The sequence below is a fragment of the Dendrobates tinctorius genome, unplaced genomic scaffold (genome assembly GCF_039654945.1).
Source record: "Dendrobates tinctorius isolate UK_male_01 unplaced genomic scaffold, ASM3965494v1 ptg000231l, whole genome shotgun sequence".
Classification (NCBI taxonomy): domain Eukaryota; kingdom Metazoa; phylum Chordata; class Amphibia; order Anura; family Dendrobatidae; genus Dendrobates; species Dendrobates tinctorius.
Window position 1 is genome coordinate 255,736 of NW_027361898.1, and position 21,944 is coordinate 277,679.

The window sequence follows — 21,944 nt, forward strand, 5'->3', positions numbered from 1 at the left end:
CATACAATCCTTATTGAAAAAATGACTAAGTATGGAATGGACAAGGCAACTGTTAGGTGGATTCATAACTGGCTTAGTGATCGGACCCAAAGAGTGGTCGTAAATGGCTGCACATCCAGTTGGAAGAATGTCTCAAGTGGGGTACCACAGGGCTCTGTCCTGGGCCCTGTATTGTTCAACATCTTTATCAACGATTTAGATGAAGGAATTGAGGGTAAACTGATTAAATTTGCTGATGACACAAAGCTAGGAGGGATAGCTAATACTAGAGAAGAGAGAGAGAGGATTCAAAAAGATTTAAATAAACTGGAGAAGTGGGCAGCAACTAACAGAATGGTTTTTAACAGGGAGAAATGCAAAGTACTACATCTGGGCAATAAAAATGAAAAAAGCATATATAGAATGGGAGGAATAGGGCTAAGTGACAGCACATGTGAAAAAGACTTGGGTATACTAATAGATCACAGACTGAATATGAGTCAACAGTGTGATGCAGCAGCAAAAAAGGCAAATGCAATTCTAGGATGTATTAACAGAAGCATACAGTCTAGATCACGTGAAGTAATTATTTCCCTCTACTCCTCTTTGGTCAGACCTCATCTGGAATATTGTGTCCAATTTTGGGCACCACATTTGAAAAAAGACATCAACAAACTGGAGCAAGTTCAGAAAAGAGCGACCAGAATGGTGACCGGTCTGCAAACCCTGTCTTATGAGGAAAGGTTGCAGGATTTGGGAATGTTTAGTTTGCAAAAGAGAAGACTGAGAGGAGACTTAATAGCTGTCTACAAATATCTAAAGGGCTGTCACATTGTAGAAGGATCAACTTTATTCTCATTTGCACAAGGAAAGACTAGAAGCAATGGGATGAAGCTGAATGGGAGGAGACACAGATTAGATATTAGAAAAAACTTTTTGACAGTTAGAGTGATCAATGAGTGGAACAGGCTGCCACGAGAAGTGGTGAGTTCTCCTTCAATGGAAGTCTTCAAACAGAGGCTGGACAGACATCTAACTGGGATGATTTAGCGAATCCTGCTTTGAGCAGGGGGTTGGACCAGATGGCCCAGGAGGTCCCTTCCAACTCTACGATTCTATGATTCTATGATTCTAATGTATGTACACAGTGACTGCACCAGCAGAATAGGGAGTGCAGCTCTGGAGTATAATACAGGATGTAACTCAGGATCAGTAATGTAATGTATGTACACAGTGGCTGCACCAGCAGAATAGTGAGTGCAGCTCTGGGGTATAATACAGGATGTAACTCAGGATCAGTAATGTATGTACACAGTGATTGCACCAGCAGAATAGTGAGTGCAGGTCTGGGATATAATACAGGATGTAACTCAGGATCAGTACAGGATCAGTAATGTAATGTACGTACACAGTGACTGCACCAGCAGAATAGTGAGTGCAGCTCTGGACACGCCCAGGAAGAGGAGGAGCGTCGCAGCTGAGCGTCTGCAGGCTGGGATTTTGCTAAGCTCCTGGGAAGGGAGGTTTTTTTTTCCTGCAAGGACTTTCCATCTGCCCCCTTCCCAGGAAAGAGGACTCTCCCTGGGACTGAGCGCCGGGGCTGTGCCCCTGCCTCCCACCCCCCGGCAAGCCAGCTGGGGGTGGGGGGCCTCATCCACCACCAGGAGGCCCAAGGCACAGCCAGCCAGTCCCAGGGATGGGGAAAAAGCGGACACCAGGGGGCCGCAAGGCTCCAGGGTCCGGGACCCCTGAAGTGAAGGCTGTGGCGGGCCCTTCCCCTGGAGGTGCAGCAGCCGGCAGAGGTGAGGCGGGGCCCCCCCTTAACATCTGGGGCTCAAAGGCTGCGGGAGAGCCGGCTACCACCTACACCTCCCGCATCCATGCCCACCTCTCCGAATATGAGGCCGAGAAGCAGCTGAGGAGACTTCGGGGGGAGTTGGAGGGAGCCAGGATAATATCTAAAAACAGGCTCCGTACCTCAAAGAAAGCGGAGGTTGCCGCCACAGTCCAGCGGCTGGAAGAGGAGATTCGGGCCCTGGAGGGCCGGCGAAGTGTCATCATGGCTGGCAGCAGCCCCTTCCAGGAGAAGCTGCGGAACGAGGACCGGTTCAGGGCCATGGCCGGTGGGTCTCCTGGGGGGTCAGGAGGCCCCACCCAGGTGGAGGAAAGTGAGGAGAAGGAAGAGCAAGATGGCGCCCACGCTACACCCGGGCCGCCTCCACCTGAAGACCTGACGGACACCAGCAGGAGTCAGGTAACATGCAGCGGGATAGCCCCTGAGCAATTGGCCCTCCCGCTGGACTCCAGTAATGCGGAGGAAAGCAGGAGCGAGGGGGAGGATGGAGGGAGTGGGAGTAATACCGAGGGGGGCTGCCTCATCCTCAGGCAAGTGCGGCAGATGGAATCCCCAGCACGGTTTGGCACGCTGTTGTTTGGGGATGAAGTCTGCCCAGAGGATGAGGCAACCGGGAAGAGGAGAAACAGGAGGCGCAGGCGTAAGGCCTCTGAAGGCGTGGAGGAACAACTGGTTTTTGCTCCTCTTCCCGGGGCCCCTCTGTCCCGCTGTGTGGAACCCGCTACCCACCCCGGCTCGGGCCCTGTGGTGGGTCCGCAGCGAGGGAGCGGGGAGAGAGATGACTGTTGTGACCTGACTGTCGCATCTGGTGACAGTTCAGACCAGGGCAGCGACATGGAGGTCGGTGCTGGTTGTGGTGTTGGTGGTGGTGTCCAGGCTCAGCCCTCGGTGGCAGGGGGGGCTGGCCTGGCACCAGGTAAAGTTGATACAGCCAGGGCCGCACCTCCGGCGGCGAGTGCTGGGGCTTCTGGACCCCCCCCGTACGGATCCGCTAAGTCTGGATCGCTAGTGGGGGTCCAGAAGTCTAGGAAGGGCGAACAAAAAATCAAACGACAACTGAAGCGGTGCAGGGAGCTGGTCGCTCCCATGGCGGCGCCCGTGGTAAGAGCGGGGTCTCCGGCACGTCGACCCAAAAGGGGGTCCGTGCGGGGGGCTCCGCCGCCACTGGGTGACGAGGGGGAGTGGCCGGCCCTGCCCGTGGCAAGTGGTGGGCAGAGAGTGGTGGCGGTGGTCTGCGAGGGGGGCGAGGCCTCCCCGAGTGTTGCCCGGCCTGCAAAGGCTGTGGCATGCTGGGGGGCGTGTCCTCCTCGGCCGCTGTCCCGCTCGCTGTGTCCGTGTCACCTGGGGGGGCGTGGCCTCGCAAGGGGTCACTGCTCTGCCCGTGGTGGCCGTGACTGGCGGGGGGGCGTGGCCACGGCAGGCCTGCTGCCCTCTGTCCCACCCACCCTCCCAAGCAGTGCAAGCAAGCTGCCCCCAAAAGCTGGCGGGGGGGTTGTCGGGGTCCCCAGCCCACCTACCTTCATCTGAGGGTGCGGGGACTCTGGCGCCCCTTGGCAAGCCGGCAGAGGGAGTGAAGAAGGATGCAGGGCAGGGAGCTGTGCCAGAGGCCGTCCCTGCCCAGAGCAAGGAAAACAAAAGAAACTCTGAAAAAGAAAAAAAATGGTGCTGGAGAAACCAAGAGCTGCTGCTGCTCCCAGGCACAGCCAGGGAAATGTGCAGTATGTCATCAGCGCTGAGGCACTTAAAAGGGCAGCAGCACTCTTAGCCAGTAAGGGCAATCATGGAGCACCTGGCCAGCTAGGGCCCCCAGCAGGTGGGAGGGAAAATTGCGGCAAAGGAACTGTTAATGCTGATGTAAATAAAAATGTAAATATAATTAAAATTGGTGCTGAGGAGTATGAGGAGTGCGTGAGTGAATGTGAGCGCGGGGTGACTGATATTTTTGAGGAGTTGTTTGTGGACGTGAATGGGGATGTGAGTGACATGGATGAGGGAGTGAATGTGGCTGAAAGTGCTGGAGTGAATGCTGGGAATAATAGAGTGAATGGGAGAGTGAGTGGGAGGACGAATGAGGGTGCAGGCACAAGTGGTGGTGGGAGGGCTGGCCCATCTGCCCCCCCGGCCGCGAGACCCCAACGTAACTATGCGGGGGCCGCGGCTGGGGGTCAGGGTGGTCCTGGGGGGGTCTCCTCGCCTCCGGGCTCCAGGGACGGCGCTTTGCACCACCGTTTCCTGGAGGCCCTTAAAAGGGGAAAAAGGTCGGTAAGAGTAGAGGGGAGGACAGTGGACCTGTCTTTCTGGATAGAGAGACACGGCCTTGCTGCCTTCCAAAATCAAAGGGAGGGAGGGACTGTTTGGTCTCTCCCACAGCCGGGCAGGGGCCGCCAAGAAGGAATGTGGTCCGTCTTAGGTGGGGGGGCAATGAAGCTTGTCCACCCAGGAGCAAGGTGGTGGAGCTCCTCCTAAATATGGGCTTCGGGGCGAATGACATCTTTGCCCTGATACATCCTTCAGCGTCCCGCTTCTTTGATGTCAGTTTCGTGCGGCCAGAGGGGCTTGAGCTCTTCTGGTCGAACTACGAGCTGGTTCGAGAAGAGCCCTGATGGCGAGACTTCGTTGCGCAAGCGGTGTCTCGCCAAAATGCCGTCAAGCGAGTGACCGTGGTGACTTGTAACGAGTCGCTCGCAGGCGTGGACATAATGACGTGGCTTTCTCGTTACGGGAAAGTCACCGAGGTCCCAAAAAAGAACAGGGACGAATTTGGCATCTGGTCGGGGGGCTGAACCTTCATGGTAAAGCTGAAGGTTTCCGGCGGCACGGTCACCCACATCCCTTCCTCGGCGTTCTTGGGGAGGGACAGGATCCTGGTCTTCTACCAGGGGCAACCGAAGGTCTGCCACAAGTGCGGCGACCCCACCCACTTCAGCACCAGCTGCAAGGTGCAGAAGTGTGCGTTGTGTGGTGGGGTAGGCCACCTGGCCGCCTTGTGCAAAGACATTCGGTGCCACCTGTGTGGTGACCTAGGTCACCCGCTCAGCCGCTGCCCTCGCTCTTTCTCCAATACCGCTGCAGGCCCGGTGGGGGAGACCGTGAGGGGGCAACCTCTGGCGGTGCTTCTGCCGTGGCAGGTGGTGGCGGAGGGGGAAGGGCTGAGGGGCCGGTGAGGAAGGGCAATGCTAAGGCAAGGGGCCCCGCTTATGAGCGGAGGCAAGAAAAACGTCATGGAGGCAAGGGGCAGGTGGAGCCTTGGGAAACTGGGGTGATGCCTCCCCCTCCCTCTAGGCCCGTGGCAAAAGCCTCTGAGGCCCTGGGGGAGAGTGCGGTGAGTGAGGAGATCAGGAGGATGGAGAGAGAGGAGAAAGCGGCTGACTCAGACGACTCCTCTCGTTATGAAAGTGTCGACGAGGATGTCGGGGGGCAGCCTACAGCATCAGGTGGCAAAAACAAGCGTGCCAACCGTAAATCGGGAGGGAAGAGGGCTGACAAGTCTTCAAAGTCCCCCCCGCCCCCGACCACAAGAGTGCATACGGAAGGGCCCGCTGACCCCCCTCTGATCAGACTCTCCAACCGGTTTAGCGCCCTCGGAGGTTCAGATGATGATCCGCAAGACGAGGGTGCTGGGCCGGGGGTAACACCGGAGGGTTCTTCGGGGGATGGTGGAGTCCGTCCCTCAGGAGGCACTGTTCCTCCTGAGGGGGGGGGACAGGCCTGGAACCCGGGGGCGAGGACACTGGGGGGGGGAGGGATGGACACGTCGGGGGCTTCCCTAAAAAGGAAGGTGTCTGACCCCTCCCCAGGAGGAGGTGATAGCGGGGCAGGGAAGAAACTGGCCATCCAACTCGATCACCCATGATGGCTGAACTCGCCCCGTTGACGCTGGCGTCCATTAATGTCGCCAGCATTAAGTCAGATGCGGCTCGCTTCACGGCCTTTGATTTTTTCTCCCGGATTGAGGCAGAAATTTTATTTTTGCAAGAGACCAGACTAACGGACATGGGGGCCATCTTTAAAGTACGGAGGGAGTGGAGGTGCGGGCCCTCATACTGGTCTCTTGCGGCTGAGCCGTATAGCGGGGTGGCAGTCCTTTTTACGACTGCAGATGTTGAATGCCGACGGGTTACTGAGTTGGAAATGGGGAGGTGCCTGATCCTAGATGTCTTCATGAGGGGACAAGAGCTCCGGCTCATTAATATCTACGGCCCACAGTCGAAGTGGGACCGTAAATGTCTCTTCCTGAGGATCAAGCCCTTTCTTTTTACGAGCCGACAGGTGGTCTTCGGGGGGGTCCCGGAGACCGCCTGGCTTATGACAGTGTCGCGCTTAATAGCATAGCTAGTGAAGCTCGCCTGGTGGATGTCCACATCCGGCACACCCCAGGCCACGGGGGTTTCACCTACCATAGGGGTAGCAGTAGGTCTAGAATAGACAGGTTTTTTTTGAAGGAGGACGCCATCTTTTCTGCTGTGTCCGCCGTTGAGGTGGAGTTCTCCGATCACTGTCTAATTTTCTTTTCTCTGAATGTTGCAGAGACTCCTCGGATGGGAAGAGGGCTGTGGAAGCTCAATTCGTCCCTGCTGGAAGAAGCGGAGGTGAGACAATCCTTCGAGGATTTTCTTCAGAGCCAGGTACCGCTGTTGGATCTCTGTAGTAGTAAGTCAGAGTGGTGGGAGATCTTCAAAAAGCGGGTGGCCGGGTTCTTCCGTCAGCTCTCGAACCTCAGAAGTCTGAACAGGCACCGCTTGTATCAGGCTCTGGGGAGGAAACTCGAGCAGCTTGTCTCGACTGGAGGTGACCGTGAGGAAATCTCCAGAGTGAAATCTTTGCTCAAGAGGTGCCAGTATGATAGACACACATCTTTAGTTTTTGAGAGGGACTTCGGGAAGTACCGCTCGCCCGACCCTTACAGAAACTGTAAGATGTCAGTGAATTGTAAGATGGTAACAGGACTGATCGACAGTACGGGGTCCCTGAACAGATCCAAATCAGGGATCCTGGAGGTGGTCAGATCCTTCTACTCGCGCCTCTTGGAAAAGAAGGATCTGGATCGGGATAGGATGTCGGCTTTCCTGGCTGAAACCGTCCCTGAGCCAGGGGGTGATCCCTCTCTTGGTGTTTTGGCAGAAGAAATTAGGGAGGAGGAAGTGAGACTGGCCATTGATGGGCTTCAGCCCAAGAAATCGCCAGGTCCGGATGGCTTAACATCTGAGTTTTATAAGACTTTTAGGGACTCCTTGGTCCCCCTCTTGACAGGGGTCTTTAATGAGTGTCTATCCTCGGGCACTCTTCCCGACTCAATGAGGAAGTCAGCCCTAATTATTCTGTCAAAGGGTAAAGATCCGTCCCGTATCGAGAATTGGCGTCCCATAGCGCTTCTCGATACGGACCGGAAGGTTCTGGCCAAGGTGCTGTTTAATCGGCTGGTGAAGTTTGCACCCCGGCTCCTTTCGGGGGCCCAGCATTGCTCTGTTCCAGGCCGCAGTACTTTTAGTGCTGTGCTCGGTGTCCGGGAGGCAGTGGAGCAGGGTAGGGCAGGCCACTGGAAGGGGTACTTGCTGTCGTTAGACCAAGCGAAAGCCTTTGACTGGGTCAACCATGAGTACCTCTGGTCCGTCCTTTTGAGGTATGGTCTGCCTGGGAGGTTTGTAAAATGGTTAGAGATCTTGTACCAAGGGGCTGAGACTTTTCCGCTGGTGAACGGTTGGTCAGGTCGCCCTTTTGAGGTGGGTTCTGGGGTCCGTCAGGGCTGTCCGCTGAGCCCGCTTTTATACGTGTTCGCGATCGATCCCTTCCTAAGGAGGGTAGATCGTGGACCGTTGGCGGGAGTCGGGATGGACCAGGCGGGCTCTGGGTCCTCTCTCAGGGTGGTGGCGTACGCCGATGATGTTTACCTTTTCGTGTCCTCGAGGGGGGAGGCGGATTGGGTCATGTCAGAGGTAGTGCGCTACTCGGAGGCATCCGGGTCCATGATCAATCGGGATAAGTGTGAAAGTCTCTGGCTGGGAGGGGGAGATCCTAGTTTTGATCTCCCGGGCACCCTTCCAGGGCCCCAGGCCACCGCCAAAATTCTAGGCATCGAATTTGGCCCCGGGAACTACCCCCAGCAAAATTGGGAGGGCAGACTTAAGATCGCTGCCCAAAAGGTGGACCAATGGAAGGGTTGGTCTTTGTCCCTAAGGGAAAGGGTTGCCCTGGCTAAAGGCTTTCTGCTTCCCTTGTTAATTTACCTAGGCAGCGTGTGCATCTTGCCAGAACCTCTCTGGACACGGGTCTATAGCCTGTTCTTCCAGCTGTTATGGGGGAATAGGCTCAACCTAATCAAGAGAGAGGTCACATACCGCACGAGGAGACTAGGTGGGTTGGGTATGGTCAACCCGGTAGTGTTCTTAGTGAACACCTTTCTTAAAGCCAACATTTCCAACCTCTGGCTAGAGAGGGCTCCTCCTTGGGTAGTCTCCTGCAAGGGTTGGCTCCAGGAATGGGAGACAGGAGGGCAAGTGAAGGACCTCCGCACACCTCATGGGCATCTCCCGGCTTATGCTACCCCGGTTCTGAAGGTGATCCGCCGGTGGGGTCTGGGAATGTGGGAAATCAGGACCATGTCGTGGCAATGCCTTGACAGGAGGGTTCTGTTGACCCATTTCCAGAAGCCCCTGGCCCTTAAGGATTGCCCAGGCTGGGATCTGGAGGTGGGGCTCGGGCTTTTAAATTCTAAGCGGATCCCCACGAAGTTTTGGGACTTGACCTGGCGCTGCTTCCACGGGAGGCTGTATGTAAAGGATAACCTGAAGTGCAGGAAATCCGATGATCGGGGTTGTCCCCGTGAGGAGTGTGGCGACGTGCTGGAAAGCATGGAGCACTTCCTGCTTCAGTGTCCCTTTAATACAGAGGTTTACAACAGGGTGGGGGCTTCCATACGTTGGCCGCGGCTGGCGTCCCTCTCCTATGCAGAGTGGGCCTATGGAGCGTTCAGAACTCTGGGTGGCCGAGACCAGGGCACTTTATTCCTAGTCAGTGTAGTGGTTAGGTTCTACATTTGGAATGCACGGTGCTTAGTTTCGACGCGGCAGAAAGCCCTCCCAAGGGAAGAGGTGGTTAGTAACATCCTGGGTGACCTGGTGAAGGTGCGTTCTTTGGAGTTCGAAAGGTTGGGTGTGAGGAGGGCCTCTTGGCTTTGGAGGGGCATTTCCTTTTAAAAACGCACTCTAGGGAGAGCTAGATTTTGTGTGAATGTGGGTAGGGACAGCATAAGGTGGTGTGGGTGGTGAGGGACAGAAGTAGGGGCAGATAGGGACAGGGAGGGACAGGCACTGAGGGACAGATAGAGAGTTAGTTATGATAAGGTAGGTAGAGTAGGGGCAGGTAAGGACAGATAGGGACAGTTTCTTTAGGGAAAGAAGTAGGGACAGTCTTAGTTGTTGTGGGACAGGGTGAATGTGTTAGTGAGGGATGGGGCCTCTAGAACTCGTTTTTCCTGGTGGTGGGCTACTGCATGGCACACCTAGATTTTTGTTTTGAGATAGAAAAATAATGGATATTGGGCTTGCAGGCACTGAACTTGGGCCTGTAAGTAAAGGTTTGTGGTGTGGTATTATTCGGTAAAGCAAATGATGTAATGACATTGCATTGTAATATTGTATTGTAATATGTATTGTAGTATATGTATTGTAGTATGTGTTGTTATTCTTTTCCGTAGTCAGAGGTGCATGGGGGGCGTAGTGAGGTTGGGAGGGGGGTGAATGGGGGGGTAAGAGCGGAAAAAAAAGTAAAAGGACCCTAAACCAAGAGGAAAGTGGCGAATGGATATACCATATACCATGGACCATGGAAATTATGGAAAATGGACCATTTTTGAGCACATCGGGGGCAAATGGGTGAGGGTTTTGCTTGCGGGCATAAACTTTCGTGCTCATCAGGCCTAGACGTGATAAGGCCATGGACATTTATGGACCTGTGGTGTGGGTGGTGGGAAAAATAATAAAAAAACAGCAAAAAAAAAATAAAATTATATATATATATATATATATATATATATATTTATATATATTGAGGTGTTAAGCTGGTGTAGGTACTTTTGCCAAAAAAGAATTGGCTAGGTTTATTTAAGGCAGCATGGGCCAAGAATATTATTTTTGTTTTCCTGCATATAGGTATGGGTGGAAGTGTGAATGGGGAGTGAAAGATTAAAAACTGTTTTCATTATTTTATGGGAAGAGTTTTCTGTTGGAAAGTTCCTGCTGGGGGTCCCCTAAGCTGGAAAGCTTGGGGACTATAACAAGTTGCGGTTTTGCACAAGCTTCTGTATGTCCTAAGTGTATGATTAATGTGTATATTTTGGTTTATGTGTTTTCTTTTCTGGAATGTTGTGTTGTATTGTTTTTGATATTTTATAATAAAAGAGATACAGGATGTAACTCAGGATCAGTACAGGATCAGTAATGTAATGTATGTACACCGTGACTGCACCAGCAGAATAGTGAGTGCAGCTCTGGAGTATCATACAGGATGTAACTCAGGATCAGTACAGGATCAGTAATGTAATGTATGTACACCGTGACTGCACCAGCAGAATAGTGAGTGCAGCTCTGGGGTATAATACAGGATGTAACTCAGGATCAGTACAGGATCAGTAATGTAATGTCTGTACACAGTGACTACACCAGCAGAATAGTGAGTGCAGCTCTGGAGTATAATACAGGATGTAACTCAGGATCAGTAATGTAATGTATGTACACAGTGACTGTACCAGCAGAATAGTGAGTGCAGCTCTGGAGTATCATACAGGATGTAACTCAGGATCAGTACAGGCTCAGTAATGTAATGTACGTACACCGTGTACTATTCTGCACCAGCAGAATAGTGAGTGCAGCTCTAGGAGTATAATACAGGATGTAACTCAGGATCAGTAATGTATGTACACAGTGACTGCACCAGCAGAATAGTGAGTGCAGCTCTGGGGTATAATACAGGATGAAACTCAGGATCAGTACAGGATAAGCAATGTAATGTATGTACACAGTGACTGCACCAGCAGAATAGAGAGTGCAGCTCTGGAGTATAATACAGGATGTAACTCTGGATCAGTAATGTATGTACACAGTGACTGCACCAGCGGAATAGTGAGTGCAGGTCTGGGATATAATACATGATGTAACTCAGGATCAGTACAGGATCAGTAATGCACGTACACAGTGACTGCACCAGCAGAATAGTGAGTGCAGCTCTGGAGTATAATACAGGATGTAACTCAGGATCAGTACAGGATCAGTAATGTAATGTATATACACAGTGGCTGCACCAGCAGAATAGTGAGTGCAGCTCTGGAGTATAATACAGGATGTAACTCAGGATCAGTAATGTATGTACACAGTGATTGCACCAGCAGAATAGTGAGTGCAGGTCTGGGATATAATACAGGATGTTACTCAGGATCAGTACAGGATCAGTAATGTAATGTACGTACACAGTGACTGCACCAGCAGAATAGTGAGTGCAGCTCTGGAGTATAATACAGGATGTAACTCAGGATCAGTAATGTATGTACACAGTGACTGCACCAGCAGAATAGTGAGTGCAGCTCTGGGGTATAATACAGGATGTAACACAGGATCAGTAATGTAATGTCTGTACACAGTGACTACAACAGCAGAATAGTGAGTGCAGCTCTGGAGTATAATACAGGATGTAACTCAGGATATGTAATGTATGTACACAGTGACTGTACCAGCAGAAAAGTGAGTGTAGCTCTGGAGTATAATACAGGATGTAACTCAGGATCAGTAATGTATGTACACAGTGACTGCACCAGCAGAATAGTGAGTGCAGCTCTGGGGTATAATACAGGATGAAACTCAGGATCAGTAATGTATGTACACAGTGACTGCACCAGCGGAATAGTGAGTGCAGGTCTGGGATATAATACAGGATGTAACTCAGGATCAGCACAGGATCAGTAATGCACGTACACAGTGACTGCACCAGCAGAATAGTGAGTGCAGCTCTGGGGTATAATACAGGATGTAACTCAGGATCAGTAATGTAATGTATGTACACAGTGGCTGCACCAGCAGAATAGTGAGTGCAGCTCTGGGGTATTATACAGGATGTAACTCAGGATCAGTAATGTATGTACACAGTGATTGCACCAGCAGAATAGTGAGTGCAGGTCTGGGATATAATACAGGATGTAACTCAGGATCAGTACAGGATAAGCAATGTAATGCACGTACACAGTGACTGCACCAGCAGAATAGTGAGTGCAGCTCTGGGGTATAATACAGGATGTAACTCAGGATCAGTAATGTAATGTATGTACACAGTGACTGCACCAGCAGAATAGTGAGTGCAGCTCTGGAGAATAATACAGGATGTAACTCAGGATCAGTAATGTTATGTATGTACACATTGACTGCACCAGCAGAATAGTGAGTGCAACTCTGGAGTATAATACAGGATGTAAATCAGGATCAGTACAGGATTAGTAATGTAATGTATGTACACAGTGACTGCACCAGCAGAATAGTGAGTGCAGCTCTGGAGTATAATACAGGATGTAACTCAGGATAAGTAGTGTAATGTATGTACACAGTGATTGCACCAGCAGAATAGTGAGTGCAGCTCTGGAGTATAATACAGGATATACTTCAGGATCAGTACAGGATAAGTAATGTAATATATGTACACAGTGACTGCACCAGTAGAATAGCGAGTGCAGCCCTGCAGTATAATACAGGATGTAACTCAGGATCAGTACAGGATCAGTAATGTAATGTATGTACACAGTGACTGCACCATCAGAATAGTGAGTTCAGCTCAGGAGAATAACACAGTCTGGAAGTCAGGATCAGTACAGGATAACTGATATAATGTATGTACACAGTGACTGCAGCAGCAGAATAGTGAGTGCAGCTCTGCTCATTCTGGTAATTGTGGGTGCGGTCGCCACTGATCCTGCTGTGTGTTCTTGAGCTCCAGAGAACCAACACCTCTCCACCTCGGGACCTGCTCTCTCTCTTACCCAGGGAGGAGTGGGTTTCCTGGGATGAGTGAAGGAGCCAAGTCCCAGGCTTCTGTTTCCCAGTCCAGGCCGGCGGGGGAGCAGAAGAAACCAGCAACCGGCCTGCACATCAGAGGACTCGGGGGTGAGATGCTTCACCAGGAGCAATGTGGCTCCTACTCCCCCCAAGTCTGCAGAGATCCAGAGAAGCCTCAAGGCTTGCAACATGGAGAAGCCTGCTAGCAGCGTGCAAGATGGCGGTTCTTCCAGAGGAAAGCTGAGTGCTCTCAGAGGTAAGGCCAACCTCACTGAGGAAGGTTGGGGCTGCAGAAACCCAAGAAGTTTGTGTCTACCTATGCCTCCCGGGTCATGAGCCACCTCCGTGAGTATGAAGAGGCGAGACCATCAGGAGGGTCCAGGAGGAGCTGCACTGCGTAAACGCCAAAGCTGCCTGTTCCTCCAAAGCCAGGAAGACCCAAGTCCAGGCAGAGGTAAAGGAACTTAAGCTTGATATTAATGAGCTGGAAGTGAGGAAAGCTTTTATAAGAGAAAAAAGTGGACCATTTAAAGAAAAACTACTGAATGAGGACAGATTCAGAGAAATGGCTGATAACAGAGAGCAAAGGCAGATGGGACTGCAGTCTGAGAGCCAGGATGAAGATGATGATGACCAGCAGAAAGCCCCCACCTAGCAGCCTGTAAAGTCACCCGCAGGACACATGCAGCGAGCTCCCTGTAGGACAGGCGACATTGGCATCTGGTCGCTGTTCTGCTGGCTCTGGGGAGGACAGTGATAACAGCAGCCAGGGAAGGGTGCTAATGGCGGAGATCAAGCTCCTGGAGTCCCCAGTGTGCCTTCAGAATTTCCATCTTGGTGACGATTTACCAGAGGAGGCACCTGGGGTCCAGAAGAAAAAGGGAAAGACCACCAAGCTAAAGCTGCAGGAAGCCGTAAGCTATGTATATGCCCCGCTCCATGAGTCAGCTGCAGGGTCAGCTCGCTGTATAAGCCCCGTTGCCCAGCCCAGCCCGGGTTCTGCTGTGGATCCGGTGCAAAGACGCGTGGAGAGTACAAAGCACGGTAGTGAGGCGCAGAGCTCCGTCTCTTCTTGTAGTAGCGGGGACGTAGCAGCAGGTGCATCAGCCTGTTGTCACTGGTCCAGCAGGAGAGAATGTCGTGAGAGGTGTGGATGAGGAAATTTCTTTGCCTAGTGGTGTGGTTGCTGGTTTGGTGGAGGGTGAGGGGGTTATGTAGGTGGGTAATAGTGGTGTTGATGTGGTCACTGGTCCGGTTGCGCCCCTGGTGGTGGCAGAGCCCGTCAGGAGTTATGCCACTGTCACCTCTGGGGGAAATAGGGCATTCCTCCTCGTCTCCGGGCTCTGGGGATAGCATGTTGCAGCGGCGTCCCCTGGAGGCTCTAAAGAAGGGGGAGAGATCACTAATGGTAGAGAGTCGAGAGGTTAATCTATCCTTCTGGATAGAGAGGCATGGCCTCTGGGCCGTCCGAGAGCAAAATGGGGAAATACAGTGTGGTCCCTCCCGACAGCTGGGCCAGGTAGTGTGCGTAGGAATATGGTCCGTCTTCGGTGGAGGGGCAGTGATGCGTGTCCTCCAAGGTCTAAGGTTGTGGAGCTCCTGCTGAAGATGGGTTACAAGGCTATTGACATCTACGCCTTGATACATCCCTATTCCACGCCTGAGTGTGATGTCAGCTTTGTTCGGCCAGAGGGGCTTGAGCTCTTCTGGTCGAATTATGAGTTGACAAAAAATGAGCCCGGTTGGCGAGACTTTGCCATCCAGATGGTGTCTCATCAAAATCAAGTCAAGAAAGTGACCATGATGGCTTGCAATGAGTCGCTTTCTTGTTATGACGACATGACGTGGCTTGGCCGATATGGAGAGGTGGTGGAGATGCCGAAGAAAAACCGTGATGAGTTTGGTATCTGGTCAGGGGCCTGGACATTTATGGTAAAACTTAAGCGTTCATGTGGTACGGTTGCCCACATTCCATCATCTGCTTTCCTGGGTAGGGATCGTATCCAGATCTTCTACCAGGGGCAACTGAGGCTCTGTCACAGGTGCGGCGACCCTACAAACTTCAGTGCAAACTGCACTGTGCAGAAATGTGCATTGTGTGGGGATATCGGCCATCTTGCTGCATCTTGTGTGGAGATTAGGTGCCACCTGTGTGGTGACTTGGGTCACCCATTCAGCCGTTGTCCTCGCTCCTTTGCTAATGCAGTCGTGACCCCGGTAGGAGAAAGCAGTGAGGCTAATTCTGCTTGGGAAGGGACTAGCAGGGGTGGGGGAACTGAGGGGCCAAGGAGGAAAAGCAATAAAAAGACGCCTGCCAAGCTGAGGCGTCTAGACAAGCGCAGACAGGAGAGGGAGCTGGGCGAGCTCCGGGCTACTGAGGTGACCCCTTTCCTGGATGCCAGTCTTGCTGCTGAGGCCCCGAGGGATGATGAGTTGGATGAGGAGGTCAGGTGGATGCACAGGGAGGAAACTGCCACTGCATCCGAATCCTCCCATTTTGAAAGTATGGATGAGGATAAGAGGCAGTGGCTAGAGGACAAGCGCAAGCTCGGCACTAGAAAGAAGGGAGATAAAACATCTTCTCCCGCTCTGACCAAGGCACCTAAGGAAGGAAAAACTGACTCCCCTCTAGTTGGTCTTTCTAACCGGTTCCAAGCCCTTGAGAATGTCTCTTCCTCTGAGGAGGAAGCTGAAGGTGAGGTTCCGACTTTGGCAGAGCTTGCAGGGGGTGCCGAGTCTCCTTCTTCTGGGAATGTAAGGTCCTTGGAAGGAGGGACTGGCCCAGAGTCCGGAGATGAGGACGACAAAAATAAAAAACACGTGGGAATGGACACCTCTGTGTCATTAAAGAGGGGGAAGGATTCCTCTGAGGCAGAGGATAAGGGGAGTGGGAAGAAGAAAGCCACCTAACTCAATCACCAATGATTGGCGGTACCCACTCCGTTGACGCTGGCGTCCATTAATGTCGCCAGCATAAAGTCAAATACAGCAGATTTGCGGCCTTTGATTTTCTCAGCCATGTTGAAACGGACGTTTTCTTTTTGCAAGAGACCAGACTGCCAAACATGGCAGACGTGTTTAAAGCCAAGAGGGATTGGAGACTCAGACCCTCCTATTGGTCTCTTGAGGCCGAACCGTATAGCAGAGTGGCGGTCCTTTTTACCGCATCGGTGGAATGCCGACGGGTTATTGAGTTAGAAATGGGGCAGAGCCTGATCTTAGGTGTCCTCATGAAGGGACAAGAGCTCCGGCTTATTAACATCTATGGTCTCCAATCTAAGTGGGACCGTGTCTCTTTATGAGGATCAAGCCCTACCTTTTTATAAGTTGGCAGGTTGTCTTTGGAGGGGACTTCAATACTGTCACGAGGCCCCGAGATAGAGGAGGTTCCAGAGACAAGCTGACTTATGATAGCGTCGCCCTTAATAGTATAGCCAGTGAGGCTCGCCTGGTGGATGTCCACATTGGGCACACCCCAGGCCACGAGGGGTTCAACTATCATAAAGGTAACTGTAGGTCCAGGATAGGTTATATTTAAAGGAGGAAGCTGTCTTTTCAGCATTGTCTGTTGTTGAGGTGGAGTTCTCCGACCATTGTTTAATTTTGTTTTCTCTGAATGTTACAGAGACCCTCTGGATGGGAAGAGGCTTTTGGAGGCTCAATTCGTCTCTCTTGGAAGAAGCGGACATAAGACAGTCCTTTGAGGATTTTCTTCAGAGCCATGTACCCTTACTGGATCATTGTAGTAGTAAATCAGAGTGGTGGGAGATGTTCAAGAAAAGGGTGGCAAGATTCTTCCACCAGCTCTCGAGCCTCAGGAGTCTGAACAGGTAACGCCTGTATCAGGGTCTGAGGAGGAAACTCGAGCATCTTGTCTCAACTGGAGGTAGCCATGAGATCATCAGAGTGAAATCTTATGAGGTGTCAGTACGATAGACATGCATCTTTGGATTTTGAGAGGGATTACGGGAAGTACCACCCGCCCGACCCTTACAGAAACCGCAAGATGTCAGTGAATAGTAAAGTGGTTACAGGACTGGTCGACACTACGGGGTCCCTGAGGTGATCCAGATCAGGGATCATGGAGGTTGTCAGATCCTTCTACTCGCACCTCTTGGGGAAGAGGGATCTTGATAGGGATAAGATGTTGGCTTTCATGGCGTTCCCGAAGCCGTTCCCGAACCAGGGGTAGACCCCTCACTTGATGTTTTGACAAAGATGATCAAGAAAGAGGAAGTTAAGTTGGCGATTGAAGGGCTTGCCCAAAAAAAAATCACCCGGTCCAGTTGGCTTAACATCTGAGTTCTGTAAGACCTTTAATGACGCTTTGATTCCCATCTTGACTGAGGTATTCAATGAGTGTCTTTCCTCGGGCAACTCTGCCAGAGTCAATGAGGAGGTCTCCCCTGATCATCTTGTCAAAGGGTAAGGACCCATCATGCATTTAGAATTGGCGTCCCATAGCGCTTCTCAATGCAGACAGTAAGGTTCTGGCAAAGGTGCTGTTTAATCGGCTGGTGAAATTTGCACCCCGACTCCTTTTGGAGGCCCAGCTTTGCTCTGTTCCAGGTCGCAGCACATGTAGTGCTGTGCTCGGTGTCCGGGAGGCGGTGGAGCAAGGTAGGGCTGGTCGCTGGAAGGGGTACATGCTGTCACTGAACCAGGCAAAAGCGTTTGATCGGGTTAATCACGAGTACCTCTAGTCTGTCCTTCTGAGATATGGCCTGTCGGGGGGGTTTGTTGATTGGCTTAAAACCTTGTACGGTGGGGCAGAGAGTTTCCCGCTTGTGAACGGTTGGATTGTCAGCTCTTTTGAGGTTGGATCTGGTGTTAGCCAGGGTTGTCCCTTGAGCCCGCTGCTGTACATGTTTGTGATTGACCCACTTCTTAGGAGGGTGGAGCGAGGACTGTTGGCTGGGATTCGGATGGACCGGGCACCACCGGAAGCAACTCTGAGGGTGGTGGCGTATGCCGATGATGTCAGTTTTTGTTTCTTCTCACGAGGAGGCAGGGTGGCTGATGTCAGATGTAGATCGCTACTCGGAGGCATCCGGGTCCAAGATCAACCAGGATAAGTGTGAGAGTCTCTGGCTGGGAGCAGGAGATCCTGATAAAAAACTTACCTGCTCCCTTTACTGATTGATCTGGGCAGTGTGTGCATCTTGCCGGAATCTCTCTGGAATCGGGTCTACAGTTTGTTCTTCCAACTGTTATGGGGGAATAGACTGAACCTGGTCGAGGGAGGTTACTTACTGTACGAGGAGACTAGGAGGGTTGGGTATGGTCAACCCTGTAGTATTCCTTGTGGATACCTTCATTAAGATCAATATCGCAAACCTCTGGAAAGAGAGGGCTCCTGTGTGGGTATTCTCCTGTAGGGGATAGTTTCAGCCTTTCTTCCAGGAATGGGAGACAGGAGGGCAAGTGAAGGATCTTCGCACACCGTAAGGACATCTTCCGGCTTACGCTACCTTGGTTCTGAAGGTAATTCGCGGGTGGGGTCTGGGAATGTGGGAGATCAGGACTCTGCCAAGGAAACTCCTTGACAGTAGGGTCCTGTTGACCCATTTCCAGAGGCCTCTGGCACTCAGGGATTGCCCAAGTCGTGATTTTGGGGTGGGTTTGCATCTTTTGAATTCTATCAGGATCCCCTCAAAGTTTTGGGACTTGGCGCTGCTTCCATGGGAAACTGTGTGTGAGGGACAATCTGAAGTGTAGGAGCTCTGAGGACAGGAACTGTCCTCGGGATCATTGTGGTGCCGTGCTGGAAAGCATGGACCATTTCCTGCTTCATTGTCCCTTCAACAGAGTTGTACAACAGGGTGGGCGCCTCCATTGGTTGGTCTCGGCTGGCCGGTCACTACTATGTGGAATGGGCCTATGGAGCATTCAGAGACCTTGGTAGCCGGGACTATTGCACCTTATTTCTAGTTAGCGCACTGGTTAGGTATCACACATGGAACGCACGGTGCATAGTATCAACGCAACGGAAAACCCTCCCAGTGGATGATGTGTTTAAGACCATAATCGGTGACCTGGTGAAGGTGCGCTCTCTGGAGTATGAGAGACTGGGAACACGTAGGGCCGCTCTCCTCTGGAGGGGCTCTTCTTTTAGTGTGCCCTAGTCTGGTCATCGCCTTTCCTGGTGGTGGGCTGCTGCTGACACTGTAGATTTTTGTTTTGTGATCGGTATACAGTGATGTAAGGCTGCAGGTGCCGAACTTGGGCTTTGTGATTTTTGTAGTGTTTGTTTCTGTATATATTGTATATAGGGATATGGATTTGCGTGTAGGTGTTAGGTTGGGTGGTGGGAAAAGGGGGGAGGTGGGACTATGGGACACTGGGGTGTTTGGGGTAAACACTGGCACTGCCTGATCTGGCCTATGGACGCTGAACATGGACTGAGGCATGAGACGCAGGACCAGCTCTCAGGTCAGTGCAGGGATTGGGAATGGTGGGCTTGAGTGTGAGGTGTTTAGTTTAGTCTTGTATATTTTTCTATAGTTTGAGGTTATTTTATTTACATTTTTTTTCTTTAAAAAAAAAAAGTATGTTTATAGTTTTGCTATTGTTTATTTTGTTTGTTCTTAGTTTGTTTGGTGACCGGACCAGAAGGTGAAAGTAGTTAATAATAGTTATTATTCTGTATATGCATATAATATGTGTGAGAGAATGAGCGGCTGGACCAGTGTTCATTATATGGATTATTTTTCTGGCTGATATTTTTGTTTTGCTTCTGTTAATGTAAGGTCATGCACTTGGGTAGAACGAACAAGATGTATAATTATGTGCTTAATTGTAAAACACTGGGCAAAACAGTCACTGAAAAAGACCTGGGTGTATGGGTGGACGACAAACTCACATTTAGCGGCCAGTGTCAGGCAACTGCTGCAAAGGCAAATAAAATAATGGGATGCATTAAAAGAGGCATAGATGCTCAGGAGGAGAACATAATTTTACCTCTATATAAGTCACTAGTGCGACCACACTTAGAATACTGTGTACAGTTCTGGTCTCCGGTGTATAAGAAAGACATAGCTGAACTGGAGCGGGTGCAGAGAAGAGCGACCAAGGTTATTAGGGAACTAGGGGGTCTGCAATACCAAGACAGGTTATTACATTTGGGGTTATTTAGTTTGGAGAATCGAAGGCTTAGGGGTGATCTTATTACAATGTATAAATATATGCGGGGACAATACCAAGAGCTTTCTAATGATCTTTTTACTCTTAGACCTGTGACGGGGACAAGGGGGCATCCTCTACGTCTGGAGGAAAGAAGGTTTAAGCATACTCACAGACGCGGATTCTTTACTGTAAGAGCAGTGAGACTATGGAACTCTCTGCCATATGATGTTGTAATGAGTGATTCCCTACTAAAATTTAAGAAGGGACTGGATGCCTTTCTTGAAAAGTATAATATTACAGGGTATATACACTAGTTTCCTTAATATTGCGTTGATCCAGGGAGCAAGTCTGATTGCCGTATGTGGAGTCAGGAAGGAATTTTTTTCCCCAATGTGAAGCTTACTGTTTGCCACATGGGTTTTTTTTGCCTTCCTCTGGATCAACATGTTAGGGCAAGTTAGGATAGGATATGGGTTGAACTAGATGGACTTAAAGTCTCCCTTCAACCTTAATAACTATGTTACTATGTTATTATTATGTTTTTCATTTTTATAATAAAAGATCTACAGGATGTAACTCAGGATCAGTAATGTAATGTATGTACACAGTGACTGCACCAGCAGATTAGTGAGTGCAGCTCTGGAGTATAATACAGGATCAGTAATGTACAGTATATACACAGTGACTTCGCTGTGCTCTGTCCATTTTTCCAGTTGTACTATGAATTTGCATCTTGGCCTGAGGGTCTGCTAAACTGTTAGGAACAAGAGTGCAGAGAAGATGGAAGTTGATGATGTTTCCACACTTCCTGGTTCTGGGATTAGTATCTTCTCCTGACATTTTACTACTGCAATGCAGCACCTTCCTCGCTCCACGCCGAGTTGTGACACATGATGCAGCTGTCGTCTTCACCATCACCATACATTAGTCATGGTTCTGGAGAGACGTGCTAACCCTTCATGCACCAGAGTCAAAACTATGGAAACATTGCACAGAGATGAAGCTGGAAGAGCATTATGCATACTCAGATCTGGCCATCACTCAGGGACAGAAAGATAAACTGCTACATAAAGAGTTAAATAGTCACCTCCTACTATGGGGACACCCTTTATGCTCCCCCAAAATTACAGCGTAAAGGCCCCCCCATCAGTGTCTTGTAAGGGGCTTACACATGTCTATTAGTTGTATGGTGACCTACAACTATTGCAGAAAAGCATCTTGTTTAGTGTGAGAAAACCCTGAAAATGCACATCTAATATATAAAGCTCAAAGTGTGCATGTGTGTGTATGTCCGGGATTGGCATCCGCACCGTCGCAGCTACAGCCACAAAATTTAACAGTCGCACGTCTGGACCCCGATTGCGTCCTAAGTTATGCTGTGAGGCGAAATTTTAACACCGCACGTTCCAATTTACCAAACAATTTTGCCCCTATCTACATACTGGGGAAAAAGTGTGTGTGTCAAGCCACGCCCCTCATTATGATGTCATAATGCCCCTATTTGCATACTGGGGAAACAGCGTGTATCAAGCCCCGCCCCTCATTATGATGTCATAATGGTTTCCATGGCGACGCTGATGTCATCATAGGTTGCAAGCCCTGCTGCCGCTCATTATGATGTCATAATGGTTGACTGTGGGATGGAGGATGTGTGATGAGTATATGGGCATTGGACTATGGGATGGAGAATATGTATGATGGGTATATGGACACGGGCCTATGGGATGGAGGATGTGTGATGGGTATATGGGCACGGGACTATGGGATGGAGGATGTGTGATGGGTATATGGGCACGGGACTATGGGATGGAGGATGTGTATGATGGGTATATGGGCATTGGACTATGGGATGGAGGATATGTATGACAGGTATATGGACACGGGCCTATGGGATGGAGGATATGTATGATAGGTATATGGACACGGGCCTATGGGATGGAGGATGTATGATGGGT